The 22,087-nt window shown below is 39.5% G+C and overlaps 1 protein-coding gene and 1 long non-coding RNA gene across 8 annotated transcripts in view; one reads left to right on the top strand and one right to left on the bottom strand.

Annotated features, from left to right (window-relative positions):
• The window catches only part of LOC136446545 (poly(rC)-binding protein 3-like), a 78,519-nt gene that overhangs the window by 7,202 nt on the left and 49,230 nt on the right, over positions 1 to 22,087 (top strand). Inside the window, exon 1 of one of the 7 annotated variants that reach the window (XM_066444956.1) lies at positions 17,305 to 17,479. The exons of the other annotated variants lie outside the window; for them this stretch is intronic. The gene's annotated coding sequence lies outside the window, so the exon portion shown is untranslated. Of the gene's footprint in view, positions 1 to 17,304; positions 17,480 to 22,087 lie in introns of those variants that run through there. 7 annotated transcript variants of the gene reach the window in all.
• Positions 5,691 to 7,755, bottom strand: LOC136446118 (uncharacterized). Its single transcript, XR_010757506.1, has 2 exons — positions 7,356 to 7,755; positions 5,691 to 6,691 (listed from the first exon to the last, which is right to left on the bottom strand). It is a non-coding gene; the product is annotated as an uncharacterized lncRNA (long non-coding RNA).

Genomic DNA, 22,087 nt, shown 5'->3' with positions numbered 1-22,087 from the left:
AATTTAGCGTAGAGCGTAGGCGGGACTTTCTGAATTTAGCGTAGAGCGTAGGGAGGCTTTCTTAATTTAGCGTATTACGTAGCCGGCCCTCCGAATTTAGCGTAAAGCGTTGTCGGGACCCCCCCATGCAGGCCCTCCTATATGTGACATTGGGGCTACCCCAACTTACAAGTCCGTTTTACGTAAAGACACTGCGGTGTTGGTATCTTCGAAATTTTGCTAAAAGAATGTATATGATACTGTAAATGCAGAAATATTTGCGGTGGGTTAATTTCGCAGTAGAAAGAAAACGGAATGCTCGCGTTGGTTTTTAGTTCGCATTTGAAACAATAGTAGCGCTACAGTCACATAATGGCAGCACTTTTTGCGGCGGTTTTTAGATCGCGGTTAAGAGTTCACCGTGAAAACCGCAAACATAAAATCATTGCGAACACTCCATTTTCTCTCTACCGCGAAATTAACCCACCGCGAAGATTTCTGCATTTACAGTATCATACACATTCGTTTAGCGAAATTTCGAAGATGCCAACACCGGAGTGTCTTAAAGCAAAACAGACTTGGAAGTTGGACTAGCTTTTGGGGTAGCCCCAACTGCATTTACAGTTTGTCCTCATGGCCTGAAGTTAGGAGTACGGAATTGCAAAACACACATCAAAATTGCTTCCATGTGTGTGGTGATGTGTGTGGTAGAGTCTGTGCACTGCTTTTACAGGCACTGAGCAATATTGGAGGGATAAATTGCGGACACCTGGATTTATGGACATTAGAAAAATACTGCGGCCTCCTTCAAGGGCCCCACAAATCAAGGGAAGAACCTTTAAAAGCTGAAGAGTATTTTATGGGATGCATTTGGCTAGCTAAACCATTCAGTCCTGCCTTTGGCACGGCCATGAATCTTGTGAGTTGCTCTGCATTTTCAAAAAGTTAAATCAAGATCTTCTGAATTTTAGGGATAGACAGAAAAAGATGATTATTAAGTTAATTTGTAGATAAAGTTATCAATCAATCAATCAATCAATCAATACCTTTGAATATCAGATTAGGAAATTATGAAAAAATGCTGTTGCTTTTGCTTCGGGGTTTCACCTTTTTTTCAGAATGTCAGTAAGCAAATTGAAGATTTTATATAATTGAAAATTTGTACCTCAGAATGGTGTCGCAAAGTTTTAGCTTGAGAAATGCTGCTGCAAAAAAGGATGCAAGCCATTATAGAAAAGTTGGTCTATCTGAAGTACGATTGAAGTACTAGTATACATTTCATGATTTGTATTAACATATAATTAAGGAAAATGTAGATCATCTACCCCATGGACTTCATCAGTGTGTTGCAAGTCACGACACAAGTGTTTTGTTGATTCTTTTCAAAATTCTTTGACCTATTGATTTGTTATAAAGAAATTCCACTTGTGTTTAAGCGTGTATCAGCAAACTGGTTTTAATGTAAACATCTGCCCTAAAAGCAAATAATCCTCCACGCTGTTGTTACTATAGTCAGGCCTTGAAACTGTATCATAGCGAAGAATCCATATTCAAAGTTTGAATTCATGCAAGAATCCGCAAACAGTAGTGTCCAGTATCACTGGATTCATGTTTTGCATACCACAAATGCGACCAGTAACGTACAGCAGATACAATTTCTCATGTCAGAGTGAAAATTACCCCAGCATTTATTTTTAGATGTCTAGGGTTGAGTGCAGGGCTGTAGAAATGGACATAGGCACCACCTATTTATGAAAAGGTGTTGGAAGGACTGCTTTACATTTCTAAGTTGTTGGTTCTTTCTCTAGATTAGGCCACACGAATTTGACTTCTTGGTTAACATATTTTTTTTAAATTTTAGCCCCCCCCCAAAATCATGAAAACAGAAGGCTGGGGTGAAAACTTGCACCTGACCCTGTTCACTCCCTGAAATTGTGTGCACCAAAATATAAACTTTCCTTTGAGATTCTGTTTTCTTGTTGATTTTCCAATCTAGCAGTTTTTTGAAAATTCCGTTAACCAAGAAATTAAAATCGTGTGGCCTTAACTCCTCTAGCCTGGGTGCCATCCTCATCCTAGTAACCACTGGCTCAATCTTTTCAATTGCTAACTGTGCACATGTGGTTAGCAAGTGAAAAGATTGAACCAGCGGTCACTATGGAGGATGGAACCCAGGCTAAAACTCCCCAGAGGGCACTCTCTAATAGTTTGAACATCCTCCTATATTTGGTCAGCATTTATATGACAAACAATTGTCAATATGATAATGAAGTGATAAATGTTTTGCATGATTTTCCTTTGTTACAGAAGTGGTTTACTGATTTGCATCAGGCCTATTCCTTCTTCAAAAAATTGTATTTTTGTCCGCAAATCCAGGAATTGGGTTTTGGAGTGTATTGTGTTTTATAGAAAGCCATTAGTTTGACAGATTTGAAGGCAAATGATTCAATTCAGTCCTGGCAGTTTTTTTAAAGGCACTGCAATATTACAAGGTAGTGGGAAGATAAATGTATACGAAGAAATATGTCACCAAATGCAATGGTGCAAAAATATGAAATATTATAAAGGCCAAGTTCTGTAACATTAAGATTTGAAATATATGCATTTCTCCTTGAGAGAAAATTGCTTTCTTTCTGGAAACATCATTCAAAATGTTGGGCTGTAAATTCTTGAGTTGGGTTGTTTTTTTCCACAGGATATATTATTGCTACGATTATATCATATATGTCTTTCAAATCAGCTTTTATTATGGTAATCTAAGATCAAAAGTGGTTACAGTATTTCTGTCCAGTCTTGTATAACGTAAATTATTATTGTCTAGTGGAGAAAGAAACATGGAAAGGTACAGATGTAGTTTTTCTCTGTGTAAAAAAGCAACAACAATTTTTTACAGTATGAAAACAACACTAAAACAACCATTAAAACAGTCCATTGTGATTATTAACATATTCATCTATATTTTTAAAATTCATGGAACTTTGCTACACCTTTTGTTTTTTTATGTGCCATCTTTTCCCTGTAGAACAGCTTTAATTTGGCAAGATAAATAACTCGGCTTACCCTGTGTGCGGACGCAGTGCCGCTAATGTAGTTATTCTGGCATTACAAATACACACACTACGGAGAAATGGGAATTGAAATATGTTTCTCACAATGCATTATGGAGTAATGAACATCTTGACCCAGTTATTCAAAGATGAGTGCCCTCTGCGTGCGACCCCAGTGTTTGCGGAATGGCAGTGCCACAATATGGGTGGGTGGCTTGTTTCCCAGCCTGCCAGTCTTATCTCGTCAATTATTCACCAGGCAGGAGGGATTGGGAGAGGTATGGGATGTGGATGTATTTAGCACCTTCACTATCACATCAGTAGGGTTAGAAGCAGGTGGTACCAGCTCCCATTGTCAAACTAGGTCAGGTGTGAAGAAGTGAAATCATCCAGGTAATTGGAAGATAGCTTTGGACCAAAAATGTAACCACAGAAAAATGAGGTGAAGAAGTACAGAAACTTTATAAAATCTCTCTCACGTTTTATCTTAGTTCTTAATGTTAGGTTTGCTATGTATGTAACTGTGTAGCCTCAATAAGTTGTAATTCTGTTAAAGGTTGATTAAGGTATAGCAGTGGGTAAGTCTGTAATTGTACATATATTCATGGTTGTATATAGTATAGGACTGAAGGAAAAATAGTAACTACAATGTATGTTTCTAATGGATGTCCTAAATAAGTAAACACAGAAACAAACAAAATATACGATTCGGTTAATTTAATGAAACAAGAGTTATACAATATACAAGCAGACATAATTTGTAAAGGTGTAACAGTGATAAAATTGATTGTATGATTTTCAAGCATCTTTTGAATCCTCTAGGGGAAGGTGGAAGACCATCTCCTTTATTATTAATGTGTGCGGACAATGTAGGGTCGAGATTCAAACTGTGCAAAGCTATGTTAATGTTGAATATGAATAGTTAGGGTAAGTTGTATCGGATCGGGATAGACAAGACTTTGCTAAGCTTGGAGAATGCGAGTTACCTGCGTATTGTGTTCAATTCTAGTTGCCTATCTTGTTATTATACTGGAAGAATAGTGCATCTGTGGATGTAGAGATAACAGTATCCCAGTTGACACAGGTGGCCTTCAGTTATTGGAAAACGACTTTGTCGTCTGCTACCTTTTTGCGTACGATTGGGTCCTGACGATGTGCCGGCGAATGTCGTGGAATGTTGTCCCGTAAATGGGCGCGAGATGACTACACTGGCGCAGGTGAGTGTACAGGTGACAAAACGGGACGAATTAGCGTAATGGTCCCCCGGGGCGACGGTTTACAAAGGAGAAAGTCCGGTGGCACGAACTAAAACACCCAGGTGCCTACACGTGCTGCCAGTTTGACCTTTCAAGTTTCAAGGATTATTCTTCACGTTCCCTTACACGTTTGTGGCACGCTAGGATGAACATCCCCAGATGTGCATTTTAGGCACAATATGGTGAATATGTATCGTGGATTTGCCGCATTTGAAATAGCAATATGCCGATGTAGTATCATTGTAAATTCCTTCAAGTTATTCAACTAATACAACGATGGTGCCTTGCTGTCTGGACCTATAAAATGCTTTTGAAAGCTTAATGGATAATTTAGGTAGAACTCAATAGCTTTTAGACCTATCTTTCCAATTGTGTAATTTCTTACCGCAGCTCGAAACAGTCAATACCGATAGTTAAAAGACATCTTTATTCAGGATATGATTTATTCATGAGGATGTAATATTCAAAGATGATCATGTTTCAGGCCTACTAGAAATTGTTGCATGTTGCAAGTTTATTATTTGTGGCGACTAAAAGGGTTTGTGTGCGTCAGCAGAAGTCCATTAAAACAGCAACAAGCCCCGTCTTCAAAGCTGGTTAAAGTCCTTGTAAGATATCTTGTTGATGCTTCAAAATAGGCGCACTTGAAGTTGAACTGCTGTTCTACATACCTTTCATTGACTGTTACATAAACAATTCAAAAACTGATAAGAGTTATGAAAAAAATCCTTTGTTTTTCGGATCGTCTTTGGTGGCTTGGCTGTAAGCTTTGTTGCATAACTGTAGTCAATAGTGTAGAAAACATGTTAGGCTCAGAGTCTTGACATGCGTCACATTGTTGTGTTTAATTTGTAAGCGAAGGGCAATCCTTAACCATGCCAGCTCCCATTGTTTGGTCTGGTGCGGTTACACGTGATGCCGACCCCCGCCGATAGCTCCCGGGTATAATTATCCTCAAGATAGTATTTACCTGTAGGTTTTCCTATTCCTCCTTTGTGTATTTGTGCATATACTGTAAAGGACCTTGATTTGGGTAGGAATTCATTTTACCAGTTCTGATTCATTAATATTTATTTTAATTCCAGTCACTTGATATATGCATGGAAATTTGAGCTGGGATGGGAAATTGTGTTTCGATAAAAAAAGCCCCGCCATTTTAGTAGTAGGGGTAGTACACAAAAATTTCAAACTCTTCATATCTTTTTAAACTTGGTGTCATCTGATAGGTATTTGTGAAAGAAACAGAATGGTTTTTGTTTCAACAAAATCGGACATACCGTTAGCGAGTTACGGCCCATCAAAGGTCTGAGAATTAGTCCTCAAATTCTCCGGAATCCGTAAAAAACGTTGAAATGTAATATCTTAAAACTGTCATAACTCAGTAATAATTCACAATAGAAGCACCAAATAAGCTGCATTCTCTTTATTTACAATGATATTAACAGGCCCTTAAAGCTTGTAGCTCTGCCTTCATCATTTCTTTAGATTTCTCATATCAAAATATCACCAAAAGTGGGAAAAAATGGACATGGGAACAGAACATCTTAGCGTGCAGAGACTAAGTCGGCTAATTAAATATGCAAGATTGCGATATCTCTGTAACCGTACAATATACAAGGAAACAACTTGGCATACATGGGCTCTGTAACATGCTGAATCTAAATAAGGCCACGAAATATACATATTTGCTTCAGAAATTATGAATTATGATGAATAATTGATTTCCTGAGGTAATGTGATGCGCGTCCGCTAATTAAATATGCGAACTTTCCATATCTTCCCTATACTTGAAGATAAAAGAAAAAAACTTGGTACATAGAGGTTTAGACACATGCTGATTTCAAATCTAGCCTCAAAAATATAATCTGATCCAGAAATAATGAACTACATGTATTACCCAATGCTATATATTTACATTTGTACACACCGACATCATTCATCGTACAATCTGCAATATTGGTCCGACAATTCAATATCCAGCACTCATTTAATTTCTTCCCCTTTTTTCACTGCAGGACTTCGTTTTCTTGTTGCAGGGCAGTCCCGTGGCAAAGTATTTATTGTATTGTACATGTATTACATTTTAATTTTACGGGAATCAGACAACTGGATCATGGAACAGGTGGACATTGCTTCTCCGGTCTGGAACTATTTCTACAGTACAGTTGAATCAACTACAAAAGCTAAATCTACTTTTGTATGGTTTTTCTATCCAGCTGAGATAACCTAGACACACACATGCTGATCACTACTAGGGGTAGAAGTTACTGAAGTTCACTCTCATTATGTACCAAAACTACAAAGTTATTAACGGCAAATAGAATATCTAGTCTCGTCTTCTGTTTCACTGGCAGTTCTGTCATGTCTGTTGGGTCTTTATCACTTTCCTCCTCTTCACTCTCTTCATTCCTGTGTCAAAAGAGAAAACGTCTGTTGAAATTCAAACTATATATTACATGCACATGGCAGACACAAATTTCAAACAATCTATGATGAGATAAATATGAAACTTGGATACTTGGGTATTTACGGTTTACCGGTATTTCCTCCATTAGCTATCATACATATACTAGTATACTAAGTAGTACTAGTAATTGCATACAATAAGAAAGGCTATCATTCATTATAAATGTAACAACTTAATAAAATTGACAGACCAGCATAGTTCTGTTAAGTGAGGTTTATACTTTTACTCAATAAAATAAATTACAACAGAAACTACGACTCGAGTAGAGGGCAGCTGGGCATCCCCGCCGCCCCCCTCCCCCTAGCAGTGACAGCAGAAGGTGAGGATAGCAAGTACAGTTTTCTGCATTTTAAGCTTAGATTACTTCACTAGCAAAAAAACAGGAACCAAATGCGTCCACAGGGCGTTGAAAATGATTCATAGTAATCATACATGCAACCACTGGCACGAAAATCCACGTAAAAACGGCAAATTCAAATCATTTGAGCTACCGGCATGCGGCATACAGAAACAACAGTGTTTACCGTTAATCATGCGGCCAAATTTGACATAAAAATACCCCAAAAACCACATAAAACTACGTAAAGACTTGGAAAAAGACATTACCTGGCATTTGGGTGGTAGAAGTGTCCGTATTTTGGCCCGATGCCGACGTAATCGGCTCCGAACTACAGCGGTCAGTAGCGACCGGGCCGCCGGCCGCCATCTTGCTTCATTCCCAAAACTGGCTCGCAATAGTAAAAGTATGAGCCGATTTCGGAACCCACCATGGCTCGAATATATGCGAATTTGGTACCAAAATAACGACAATCTCTTGAATTTTCCCACGATATAAGTGGCTAAAAATTTTTTAAAGGGTACCATCGTCCGCAATTTCGATTTGAAAGATTAAAATGTGAATATTTTCACCCATGGAAGTCGCACAAGCTGGCCACTTACATCAAGTTGAAGCTCGTAATGTTGGCTACAAATTGGCGACTATCTTTCTTGTTTACGAGTGACGTAACGCTCCATATTTGGACCGGAGCGGAGCCGGCCCTCCCCAAGTGCGTGACCGGGAAGTGGGTCCGCCTGCTCCCGAGGGCGAAACGCGCGTAACCCGATGGGCGATTTCTCGCTTATGGTTGACGGTATTTTAGTAAATCTTTCACAGATATTGAGTTAAGAACCTTCTTCAACTACTGATATAAAAATGTAAGCGATTTTTGACCGTTATGTATCAGATCGTACGCCTTGAATTTGGCTCATTTTTCGGTTTTGACGGGCCCGGAGAATAAATTTCGGTCTGTGCGCCACTCCTATTAGTAGTCTCTCCAAAGTACAGTAGCTAGAATTTTGCTGGGTGAAATTTAAGAATTTTACGGTATCTGCCTGCAAGGCTCAGGTGGATTGCTTTGCATTTGTGGCGCTATCTCAACAGCAAGCTGTTAAAACTGAATATGAGGATTTGAGCTTGTTTAAGAAATATCTTGACGGGATTCTTTCAGCAGGTACGTTATTCCGATTGCACCACCTAGCAGTTCCGAATATCTATAGAAACTTAGACAGCCGTACCGTAATGATTAAGGTCTGAAACAAAATTACCAATTTGACCATAACAATCAATATGTAATGCTGGTTCTACATTAATAGCCTTTTCAGCAGTATGCTGTACAATTGTAGCTTATCTTCCCTGGCCATACCAAACCCTTAGAGAAATGATCTTATCATGTATGATATTTCTATATTGTACGCTAAACCGAAGTCGTATATTCAGACATAGATCTTTGTATATAATAAAGTATAACAGTTTAACATATGATTATGTCATTGAAATTTGAATGAAAATGATATGTGTGCTGTTAACACGTAAACTGTATATATGGGCCACTCTCAACCTGGGTTGCCATGTGACAAATGATTTTAAAAATTTGGCATTGACTGTAAGACTTAAAGGTCTCACAACTGGTTAATGATATAAACCTTCTCCCTGCTGCCTAACCCCATAACCAGTAGCTGCCTTAGGATTCGAAAGGTTAAGATACCATTTTGCAGTTTACCAACGGTGCTCCCTCCCCCCTTACCTTGAAAATGCCACACTGACAAGGAAAATTGTGTCATCCAAGTGCCATGATTTGTCTGCACATATCCCAGCCCTATTATAGCCACTGGTATATAGGGTAGAAGGGACATTAAGTGTGCACAAGAAATATGTAGCAATTCTGACCTCCCCTCCGTGTTCTGAAACCAGAAATCATACAGCACATTAATGCCTTCCCCGGGTTTTGTCTAGAATTACCAGGTGTATAAGTCACCCTTTATAATATGGTCAAAGAGAACACATTCGTTGTGTGCAGCGTGATATGCCAAAGGGCCATAAGAGCAGTTTCAAGTAATAAAAGGCAAGTCCAGATGATCTATATAATGACGGGCGACCACAAATGTTACAGGTACCAGTTGTACAAATAGTGTTAGAGTTTGGCTGAACATTAGCCTGAATTCAATCAAGCCTCCTGTGACCGCTCGCCGCCCTGTAACCGCCTCGCAACCCAAGCGGGGAGGGGACAGAAATCCCCGGACAGCTGGAGTTTGCGTTATACAGACTAGGCTGAACATTAATCTCCAAGCAGACGTAAGGTTCAGCTGTTTTCACTTAAGACACCTTAAGTCATGTAGGTAGGATGTTTGCTATTAGAAAACCTCCAGTGACATATTGTAGATTTTTTTATTTTTGCAGGGATTTAATTTTGCAGTTGGAGTAAAAAGGAGGTTTTCTTGTATAGTCACTAAAAAATCCCTGTGAACATTTCCCCCTTTACAGTTCTGTTTGCCACTCTTGTTCCATACTTGTTCTTCCAGTCTACTCCAAAACTATGAAGTAATTTTGGGGATATGATTACGATGTTCTGTAACGGCCACACTGCGTGAAATGGTACATTGAAAGTTTTGGACAGTCGTTATAAAGTAATCCATTTCTGTAGACATTATTGATGATGAGATGCCTTTCTCCATCCCCGTCTTCCCTGAGGACATCATTAAATACTTGCAACCACACTGCGCCGCTCATCCTGCAAAATTGCTGTTTGTGCTGCCAATTTCTAGTGATGATCTCAGCCACTGGACCGTGCTACGTACTGCTGCCCCCTTGAAAAAAATCAATGACCTGTTTTTGTGTAAATTTTCCATTCTCTTGCCCTTGTAACGACACGTAGTTGACACGTAGTTGAGCGAAATTTCCTTGGAGGGTGATAAGGTGCAGTCTTAGTAGATAATGTCATGTAGATTTATTCTGCATCTGTAAAAGGGGAGACAACAATGACATGTTGGCAGCAAGCAATTTAATGATTCGTTGTCGTCTCTATGCATTTTCCCTCATAACCAGGCCCTGTTCCTCCATCCCAGGACGGAAATTTGCTTCTTGAGACGGACAGAAATTTCACTCCATCCGTCCAAAAAAATCTGAACTTTATGTCATGCTGTTGATCATAATGTACATATATTTTTGTAAACTGAAAAGGACAGATTTAGTGACGAAAATTAACAATGTGTGCTCCCAAAGAATGAGTGGGATGGGAAAATTGAAGCTGGAGACAGCCCAGATCCTAACATATCTAACTAGAATTGTGAGAATGTTTGTGCCCCTTTTCACAATTCTATCCCTCCAAATTCAGATCCGCATTCTGAAAAAAAAAAATTGCCCCGCGCTTTATCGGATTGAGCTGTGTGATGGATGGGCAACTGGCCGCAGGTGTCAATACTTTGCGGAAGCGATCTTTCATTTCACGCCAAGACCTCGGCCGGCGTGTGAAGCGCGGCGTACAAGAAACCAACCCTCTCCGACGCGAAGCACTCTCTGGGCGGAGAAACGTATTGATTGATCGAAATGTCAACTGAAGGTTACGGGTTGCTAATCTGGGGGAGTCAAGGCGACAAACATGAACCGTTTCCGCCCTGCTCGGAAATATTCTCTGTAAACGACATTCGTAAGCCGCTTACGCTAAAAACATAATAACTACCAACAGGGGTGCCTTAATGTGGAATGATAATCCTCTTTTTTTGTCAGGTCACCACAGGAAGGAAGTTTTGACGGTGACCATGAGGGAAGGTTTATTGCCTCTTCGTGCCTCGACAAGCAAATATGATCAATAGGAAATAATCGGCTTAAGTGGTCCACAAATTTGATGCAAATGTCCGGTGACAAATTTCATTTATAATATGACCTAATAGCTGTCCGTTATTTTTGCCCCGTCATTAAAAATAACTGGACAGTTTTCTTTTACTTTGATGGGTAACATATATTTGTACTGTTTTGCTTGTAGTAGTTGTATGTTTTTCTAACCGTATATCTGAGTTTTATCTGAGCTTATTGTGACAATTCCCGGCTGGCTATTGGGTTCATCATGATCTGAACCATGGCCTGAGGTTTGGCTGTTTAATGCAGATTTTACTCATATTCATTAAGATCCATCCGCAAAACATTATTTCTGCTCGAGTGAACCATACTTACCCAGGGCTCAAATTAGAAACTGGTGCACTGGTGCACTTAAGTTAACCTGAACATTTAGCTGCACAGAAAACATTTCGGGTGCACAACATAAGATTAGGAATGTTACTTTGTCAGCAAAACTGAGTAATAAGACAAATACATCTAGATGAACTGGTGCACCCACAGTCAAAAATTAAGTGCACAGCTCCAATTTTGGGTGCACAAAAGTGCACATGCACCCAATATTACGAGCCCTGTTTCCAGAAATTGGTTTTGACACTTGTATTCGGGTGTCTTTGCATCACTTTTGCATGCTACGGCCGTTGTCACTTTGAAGAACGATTTCACTCCGTAAACCGTCCAATTTGTCTGCAAAACTTTGCTCCAAGTGTGGGGTGGTGGAAACCGTGATGTATTCCCCCATCTTCCACACTCCATGGGTTTTTTGTAGTCATTTCCTGTTGGGAGTTGCCCGATTTGTGCCGCCTCCATAAATACAGGCATCCGGAGACCTCAAGTGTAGCAAAGCACTTTCACCTTCAACTCCCGGCAACTCGTGCATGAGATGAGCCTCAAATGTGCCAGGAGCAAATACTTCAAAGGTGAAGTTATCCTTTACTCCTCCTAGGACACATTTCTCCGGCTAAAAGGACGTTTTACAGCGAGATGCTGGATATATTTTGATGCTGATGAAATGCCAAGCAAGGCGTTATGTGCTTGCTGTGAAATAGAAGTTAAAAGGGCAAGATCAACTCCTTTTTCTGGTCCTAAATCAATCGTTATTATAAATCTTTTATTTGGCTTCAAAGATTTACAACTTATAGACCAAATGTCACTCGTGTCTTCACCCTCTGCAGTAGAAAATAATCTATCTACACATGTAGACATATCCTCAAACTATTTTTTATTATTTTTTTGGGGTAACTCCTATCAGATGTGTTGCTGTAATGTTCAACTGCCTCCCCGATAGCCATAACATCCGAAAGGTCCTGACTTCAATTAAATCCGTAGTTCAAGGTGGAACGCTCTCTCCCTCATATCAGTGGGAAATGAATTCCAGAGGCGTGTAAGGTTTCTACAACTCCTCCAGGGCCCCTCCACTTGTCTCCAACAAATTAGTCAGCCGGAGGCTCTCCAATTTTCTGCAAGTTTCTGGGGGTGGACTTGAGGTTGGAGACTTGCAAGGCTGTCAACAGTCCGGGAGGAATTAGAGCTATGCAAGAAGTTCTGGAAGACAAAGTTACTATAGGACAATAAGACTGTTTTTGAAGGAAAAATGTAAGGGATTAGATCATACATCTAAGATGTATGAAACAGTTGGTTAGGTAAAGACTCAGGGCATCTTTAGTTCAAGACAAAAAATGTTAAGAAAGGTTTACTGATATCCTTCTATTAAGCAGTCTGAAAGGCAAAAAATAGTTTTTTACAGTATTTTTGTATATTCAAAGACATTACAATGGTTCAGAAATATCCCATTCTGATTAGGAATACTGTACATAACTTATCCCTGTGTAGGATCAAACAGAGACTACACATTTTGTCCATTCAGTGGTACCATTCTCTTCAGTATGCCTTTTCAAACAATTACTGCACCCTGGATGTTGATAAAGGTCATTGCAGGTCACCCTTCTCATGTCTAGTAGGTCAGAGGTCATCAGAAGCTAGCCAATGGGAACTCAGTGTGAGCAACTGCAGTGTAAATGGAGGGCATCTAGATTGACCTTTGAGCAAGGTTAAGAAAGGGTAAAGTAAGTCTTGTCTGCCTCTTGTTATTCGTAATCTTGCTGCACAAGTCAAGGATAAAGAAAAAATGGAGGGCACCTATGCAGCTTCTTTTTCTAGATTGACCTTTGAGCAAGATTAAGAAAGGGTACAGTATGTCTTGTCTGGCTCTTATTACCTGTAATTCTGCTGCAAAAGTTTAAGAGAAAATGGTGGGCACCTATGCAACTTCTTCTAGATTGACCTTTGAGCAAGGTTAAAAAAGGATACAGTAGGTCTTGTCTGTCTCTTGTTACTCATATTATTCCATATACATGTAACCTAATTTCCTGTATGCCATCAAAACATGCATTGATTTTGACCTGATCCCAGTAAAGAAGAGAATTCCAGAAGGCTGTCTCATGCACAGGACTGTCTCCAGGACCCATCCCTCCGTTCTGGGACGGAAATTTGCTTCTTGGGACGGGCAAAAATTTCACCCCATCCATCCACAAAATCTGAACTTCCTGACATGAAAATGTATTGATGTAAGCTTAGAATGACAGATTTAACAATGAAAATTAATGAATGATAACGTAGGCTTGCAAACAATGAGTGGAAGGGAAAAAATTAAAAGCTAGAGACAGCCTTTAGACAAGCAACTATGTACAATATGTTGAAGAAGCAACTGTTTGAGAGAGTGCTACTGTCGATATTGGGGCTGAATCAGCAAGTTTCAGCGAGGAAAACATAACTCCAGCTTCAAAGCACTGTATGTTTGAAATTTGTTTCCACATTTTATTAGATAAATCTCAAGGCTGGACAAAACACACAGAACCACATGTGTTTGATTGAATGCTTCTTTATTGATATTTACCATGCTTAGGGCTATTTAAGAAATCTGTATGCAGCTAGTTGATTTAGATAAGGCTTTGGAGATGACAAAAGCGTGGCCGGAGGCGTCCTGGGCTTCTTGGTATTCCTTGTCAACACTTCCCCCATCTGTTAGGCATCTCCAATCAAGCGGTATGTTCTAAATCTCTGGAATTCCTCCCTCATTTCCCCATACAAATTGGGAGAAGCCAGCCCCATGTCAGAAACATATGTATAGTGCCTGTGGTGGTGCAATATTTTTATGTTTTCAAAGTGGATTTTATGGTTATTTTGCCTCCTTTCCTATGGATACAGTAAGGAAATTGGATCGGGCTGTAGTGTTGGGAAAGAAATGCCTGTTTCTCGAAGCTGAAACACTGTGTGATTCAGGTCAGTTCTTCAGGCATATCGTACCCACTAAGGCAAGAATACAGCGGGCTCAGCTACAGCTACAGCTTGACAGACTCCCTTTGGATCACCGCCTCTTGTCTTTTTCCAGTGAACCTCCTCAAGCATGCGGGGAGAACCTACTCCTCTTTCATGCCACCTACATTCTAGGGGTGTAACCATTGCCATGGGTGCTGTGCAACAATTAGTTCACTTTTGAACATTCTAAAGGTTGGCAGTCCGAGCAAGAACAACTTCTTGAGCATTTTATGTCATTCTTGAACTGCACATATTTCAAGTGTCTGTCTACGGCCAAAAAAACGGATCATCCTCTTTAGACTGGTAACGGTAAGCGGCAGTTATTAAAGTGAACTAGTTTGGTTAAACCACGCTCAGTCTAAAGCGCGCCTAAGATTCCTCCAGTAGAACTACTGATAGCCGTAGCATCTTGGGTAGGGCTGCGTCCCGGTACGGGGTTCCGCGAAAATCCTCCAGGCACAGGTCCAAAAAACAGGATGTTAATGTACTGGTACTGTACATAAATAAAATCATACTCAAGTATGTACTTATTACAGGGATGAAGTTTAGCACTGGAAAAAGATGAAAACATTGTATCAGCGTTGAGAAATCAGCTCTATCTTTGGTTTAAGATACTGTAAATGCAGACATTTTTGCGGTGGTTTTATGTTCGCGTTTTTCGCGGTGAACTCTCAGCGCGAACTTAAAACCACCGCAAAACCTTTTGCCCAGCTATGACTGAAGCACTACTATTGTTTCAAACGCGAACTTAAAACCACCGCGAACACTTCATTTTCTCCCTATCGCAAAACATTTACTCACAAGAGTAGTAGGTTCCTTGCATGAGGTAACAAAAGTTAATGTACTGTGAACAACCCGTTTACTAGTACTGTTTCTGTCATCAGTGGAAACCATACATGTAGGTTATCTCGTGGGACCGTGACCTGTACCTGAACCTCTATTCCTGTACCTGGTGTTACATTTAGGTATGCAACCCTAACCCTGGTGTTGAGACCACACTTTTTCAACCACAGACCTGTCAGTTTCCTGTGGCGATCGCTACCAATCAGCTATAGCATAAACAGAGCCTGACCATGCCTGTTTTAGGCATTCTCTCTCAGTCCCCTGCCTCCTATAACTTCTCCACCACTGCCCACCCATAATGTGTTCAACTGCCAAGGGTATGTACCTGCAGCAGACAGCAGTCAAGATGTATGTCTTAATGCAAGGCAGATGGTAAAAGTTAAGAGGTAGGAGATAATTGGAATGGCAGACAACTGTTGCACTGTGCCAGACTCACTCTGCACAGGCCAGAAAGAGAAGTTAGGATCGCTGGTTTTCCTCAGTAGAAGTTTTGGAGATGTCACTGTCCTTGAATGCCCTGTAAAGGAAGGGCATGATCTGATGGTAAACTGTGGCCTGTCGGTGCCATTCCAGGGGAAATGTCTGTACTGTAGTTTCCCCAATTGCTGCATTCCTCCAATAAAAATGATTTCTGATACCATTTTTGGACCGTATACAAGCTTTTATTGATAATGTCCAACCGTCGTCTCAGAAATGGCATTATCGTTGCAATAACCCAGCCTGTATGATTGGTGTCTTGATATTGGTCAGCACTTATGTGCTGTTAAAGTCAAAGTCAACATTATTGGAATGTGGTCAGTATGTTTTTGTTGGGCAGGGCCAAGGTTTCATGATGGAGGTCAGAGGTCAGGTTCATGTCATAAAATGACAGAATAACGACAATCAAGGTATAACCATGCTGATTAATTTTCCTTAAAAAACAGGCTATTTCCTGTTTTCAATCTGAGCTTTAGGGCCAGTTTACACGAGGCACTTATGACGAGTGTCCTAGACTCGTTCTAGGACAAATGTCGCAGGACAGATTTTTTTGCCCGTGTAAATAGGCATCGCGACATGGCGCGGCCTTTTTCTTGTAGCGCCTCCTGTCCAACATTTGTCCAAGGACACTCGTCGTAAGTGCCTCGTGTAAACCGGCCCTTATACTACATTACTCTCAGGCTTTTTTTTTTAAATTATCCTTTTATCCAAATTATGCAAGAAGACAAGATAAAACATAATAGCGACATGATGCTTTTACAAGAATGATATTTTAACATTTTAGTTCTTGTGAATTTTTGTCTACCCTCATAATTGTGTGGCCCAAGGGCTATTGAAACAGATATGAGCACTGTCCTATACACCAAAAGGTGTACATAGAATGGATTTTAACTTTAGCTTGTAAAGGATATTAGACTTGATTCAAGAAATAACTGCTGTAACATGAAACACAACTGATCCAAGACACTATCTGGAACTATCAACATGTAGTCATGACACTTAAGATTCAGATGGAATATGCTTGTAATGGTTATAAATTACAGTTCTCCTGAGTTGAACTCTATGTTCGGGTCCTTGAAGTGCCCTTGCTACGCTTTGATATCCGCCCAAAATGTCTTCCCTAACCACATGATTTGATGAAAATAATGTGTAATCAGATGGTAGTGTCAGTTAGGCTGTATTAACATTCATACTGAACGTGCACTACCATTAGTATTCTTTGGCGATAAGGTTTTTTTGTCAGTTCGTCAACAAAAGATATGCCATAGATTAGAAGTTGATTATCAAGTACAAGTGCTAATACATGTTGTGATGATAATGGGTTTTTTTCTTAGATTTTAGTGGTATTCTGTTAATAACATTATGGTATAGGAATATGCAATAAAAGATCATTGTCATTTATTATCTTATTATCATTTTTAAGGTAAAGAAAAGGTTTCTGATAGTTGATTTTTATAAGGTATTGCTTTCTGGTAAAATACTTTTCAAATACAATTCTGGTTGGAAAAATCATATTTAATATTACTTCTTACTCTTTCCTTCTTGCTGCCTGGTCTGTCATTTGGGTTAATAACTTTTCCATATGACTTCAATCAATTTCTTTCAACCACTAACGATTTGGCTGTGAAACAAAAACGTCTCTGACTGAAAATTCAACACAGAGCCCCGAGTAGCAAACCAGGGCCAAAGGTTGTTCGATCCTTCGTTATGTAAGCTGACAGGCACGCCTCACGCGGTGAGCGCGCTTTGTGTGAACGCGCCAGATGGAGTAATTGCTGCCGCTTTTATTGGCAACAAAATGCATGAAAGCAGGTTGTGATGAGGTGCCCTGGTAGTCCATACAACACCTTTGCCCTGAACACTGTGTGGGACTTCAGGGAGGTTTGTTGTTGTTGGAGAGACTGGCAGTGGGGTGGATTATTTATATAGCACAGTTCTTCTCAAGGTAAGACCTCCATCTGTTAAACTAGACCTGTTTCCATGTAGTTTGGGTTACACGGTAAATAGGAGATAAACCCAGGGTAGATTTGGGGGAGAGAAAGGCCAAATATCCAATTATACTGTCTCAGAAAACCTTATAGAGACTGAAAAATGTTCAGCCGAAAAATGATGTGTAAACACCAGATTGGTTATAAGATAAGAGTTAAATGTATGCTTTTCTGTTGCATGGAAATACAAAATGTATATGTTATTATAAATCGTGAAATGTTTGTGGTTTCCACATTGCTATTGTTGTTTAAACTGCAAACTTGAAATATCCTGAATGTCTACTTTCCTCTCCTTCCAAAATCAATTTACAGTGTAAAGAGAATGGTGAAATGTACAAAAATAGTCAGTCACTAGTGGACAAGTATTTCATATTGTACTAAGTATCCCCTAAATACAGCTTGTCACCCGTTTAAGAAGGGACCTGTGTATGAAATTAATATGCAGCTGATGACAGGGGTATGAGAATCACTCATCATCCATCAAAAAACGACTTGTCATGTGACAGAGAGACATTTTTGTTATGTGCTCCACCTGTTTTGGATTGTAACCTCTGTCCAGATTATTTTGTGCATATCAGTACAATACTGTACAGTTATTTTTGTGGGGTACTGTGCTTTCTATCCAAAGGATTTACTTTGTGTCACAAAGATAAGTACTTCTGTACCATACATAGTGCGACTGCCTGTGAGTAGCTTTTCTCAAGAATACAATTTCTATGCTTACGAATATGTAAATCATTATTCTATTGTAAAGATAAATGTAAAAATTACATATTCAAAAAGAACACACAAACTGTGGTCTTTTGAACACAGCTTGAGTCAGCAACTAACACAATTTTACAGTTACTGTTATCACATCCTTAGATACGGAAGAAATCATAATAAATGTAAGTATTACAATTTGACATATCGAAAAATATTACAGATATTGTATGCTTTTGAGTAAACTTAATTGAGGGAACAGAGTTAAAATCTTTAGAGTTTTACAATTGCCCTCCTTCTAACTTCTTGAATATGATGATAATAATAATAATAACTTTATTGCAAATTCATGCCTGGAGGCTAATTGCAAGAATACATTGAAATGAGATAGTGATAATAATAAGTACACAGTAATGAAATCAACACAAAGTAAAGTTGTCAACTAGAGCTACATCTAATCTAAACAATTGCTATTGGGTTTGATTTCTTTTTTGTGTACAGTGGAATATGAAATTCCCTACTGGCCGGGGTACAGCCGCACTGTGAACTAATTAGCTGGCCACGTTTTCAATATCTTGTCCTGAGTGATGACCAGTCCAGTGGCCGGAGTCAGATGGATAGCGGGATATGATCTCGCTGGCGCCAAAGTCTCGTCTTCCTGAGCCCACAAGACGGGAGGTGAATCGTTGAGCGAAGTCAGTCGATGGTCGTATCTACTCGCCTATTAATATTACCACAGGCTGAAGAATGTCTTTAACTCATGGGGGGATTTGAGCCCTTATATGCTTAAGAGTGGCTGTTATATCGGCTAAGCAGAGAGTGGGGCTGAGTTAAATGGTTCTTTGCTGTTCAATTTGAATCGAGGCAGCATGAAAATGGATATTTGGAGAGAATGTTATTGATGGGCATGTGGTACCAATAGCATTAGGTTAGCAGAAATGGGAAGATACATTGGGAAAATTGATTATGCTGTAGCTATATTGGGATAAAGACCTTGGCCTTTGGAAGTGTATATAAATCTACATTTGTGTAGGTAAAAAATCTTGATAAGTATACTGTAGATCTCGAAATGTTTGCAGTGGTTTTGTTTTCTCAGTTTTCTTGAATCTGCCAAGATGCATTTCCAACGTATTACAATGCACTACAAAATTGTTTCAACCGCAAACTTTAAAATCACAGTGGTGAAAACCTCATACTCCCTTTTACCATGAACTCAAGTCCCTGTGAAAATGAATGCCTCTACAGTGGGATAAGGAAGTTTAAAAGTCTGTGAAGGGGAAAGGAAATGTTTGGAGGATCGGAATGCCGTTGTGATTACAGGGGTTGGCAAGTTGGTTTTACCAGGAAATGTATCTCCAGTTCTGTGGTTTTCCAGGTTTATTGATGCTTGTATTGATAGATGTTGCTGCGGCTAGATGTCTATCCACGAGTTCCTGAGTGTGCCCTACTTCATTCCTGTTGGTCAGCGAACGAGAGATAAAAACCTGGTTCTAAAACCCAATACACACTGATTGCAGGATTACTCTCATTTTACAAGCGAGTGCCAGAGAACAGTCGGTTAAGATGAGCAGACCCGGCCGGTCCTATCACCCAATCTCTGCCAACAAGAGGAAGGAAAGTGTTAACATTCCCAGCAGTTCCTTATCTGGGAGCAGTAAACCTCTAAGTGGACGGTTGGCCAGACTCTATCTGGGCTGTTTTGCTGTTGAGTGGACACTAAAGGCTTGGCCGTACTTTGAAGTCGCTTCTGGGCCGGGGTCGTGGCACGGAATGGAATCAGATAATGCGGAGTAAGAGGATAAAAGATGGCAGCTCGGCTCAACATAAATTTGCATACCTTTCAAGCCAGATGCAAGTGACTTCTAGTATATGACAGCGTCTTTGAGTGATATGCTAACGTGTGTACAATTAGGCAAAGCACATACAGTTAGGAATATACTGTGAATTCATTTATCTTTGCATGAGCTTAATCATGGTAGAAGGGAAAATGAGGTTTTCTTTTAAGTTTGTGTTTGAAACAAGTCTGTATTACGGTAGTCATACATTTTTGCGGTGCCATAAATTTGTGGCTTAATTAGCCTCCTATCCGAACACTATGTTATGTTATGTTATGTTATGTTATGTTATGTTAATTAGAGGTCACTGGGAAAGCTGGGAAAATAAAACCACCGTGAATATTTCAAGTTTTACAGCACTTTGCCTGAGCAAGTCTTTTGCCTCCCTCTTTGTAGCTAAACTTTAAGACAGTGTAAAAAGCACTGTAAATGGTCTGCAAGAGCTTCATACAAATGGGCAACAGTCTGTTATCTCAGTCGCTTGGGGTCCTTTAGACGGGAGGATCCTTGAGCTATAGATTGGAGGATCTTTGAGCTATAGATTATCGTGTTTGTGATGAGATAGCGGCTGCTTTTTTACAAGAGGCTCAAGAGATGGTCAACGTGATAGTACAAATCCTGACAAATGCCCTGAATAATGCTATGTATACTGTAAATAACTTTAATATAGCGGCAGGAAAATATAGCGGTTGGGGGAAAATGGAGTAGGCACGGCACTTAATTTTAACGTTGGGAACAAACATTACTGTATCAAGTATTAGTGATCAAATATTAGCAGTGATGAAATTTTGGCTGTTGACTAGTGACCGTTAAATCAGCAGCTGTTAAGTTACAGTTAACAAATCAAGAATTACAGTACCACTGGATAAATTATATGGTTAAGCGATATATTGTATTCATTAATTTACCATCTTGCTTATGTTTTCAAGTCTGTCTTTTTACTTATAAACATCCACACTCATCCAAAAACAACATTAATTGTTACGTAAATATTTAGTAAGAATTAAGGTATAGGTTACCGTTATCTTTGTTGTTATTACTAGTACATGTACATTAGCCTGCATTAACAGTCTATACAACTCCATTTTGTACTTAGTATTCTGTATACACTGTTAGGTCTCAGTTAAAGTAGAGCTTTCAGACTGTAGAAACAGCTGTGTAACAAGACACTTTCTATATAAACTGTACTGATGTGTACAGACAAGTCAAGTGGTTTAATGTACATACAGAGTGACAGGTTTGATTGTGGTGATTTGGTCTTGGTGTAAAGTCTATCAAGTTCGTATTTGTGCATTCAGACTGTGTCTTGAAGAGATGGCAAAGAATATTAAGAGAGCTTGACTACCTACAGCAGTCTGAAGTATGGACACAAATGATACATGTACATGAACATTTCATTAAGGATGCCAAAAATAGTTACTCAAGCAACTGGATAAAATTTTGAAACAGTCAGATGTCAAAAATATCATATTCCATATTATATTTGTTGTTGATTGTAACTGTATATTTCGAGACTAATGAAGTCTTTTTCCTTCTCTTTTTTTCCGGTCTGCCGTGGCTGTGACAACATCATCCTACAATTCTACATTATCCTGATTTGTGATGTGCTGCCTCTCTTACCATGTTGCTTCGCTTTGATCCTACAGGTATGTTTACCATATTTTTGTCCTATCTAGCAATAGTGTATTAGATGTTTTTCTTTTGGTCAATTTACACTGTGGCCTCCCTTGCTCCATTCTACATGTATAATCTTCTGTCAGGATGATATTTTAAGTTCAGCGCCATGTGCCTCTGTTGCCAAGTAGCTGACTGAAGCAATATGTGTCAGTGACTGTTTCACTTGTTTTGACTTTTATGGACTAATGTCACAGAATTAGAAACTGTAAAGTGAGTCGCAAAGATATGGTTATATCAGTAGGGGTGAGTGACGCCCGTAGCGCGACGGCGAGACATCTGCAGTCGCGCCAGGTGGTATGATCACAGCGTGCTAAAACTGTTTATACGAGTGTGATTGTTAAAATACACCTG

The sequence above is a fragment of the Branchiostoma lanceolatum genome, chromosome 12 (assembly GCF_035083965.1).
Source record: "Branchiostoma lanceolatum isolate klBraLanc5 chromosome 12, klBraLanc5.hap2, whole genome shotgun sequence".
Lineage (NCBI taxonomy): Eukaryota > Metazoa > Chordata > Leptocardii > Amphioxiformes > Branchiostomatidae > Branchiostoma > Branchiostoma lanceolatum.
Note: the sequence above shows the minus strand (reverse complement) of the source record. Positions and strands in the feature narration are given on the sequence as shown.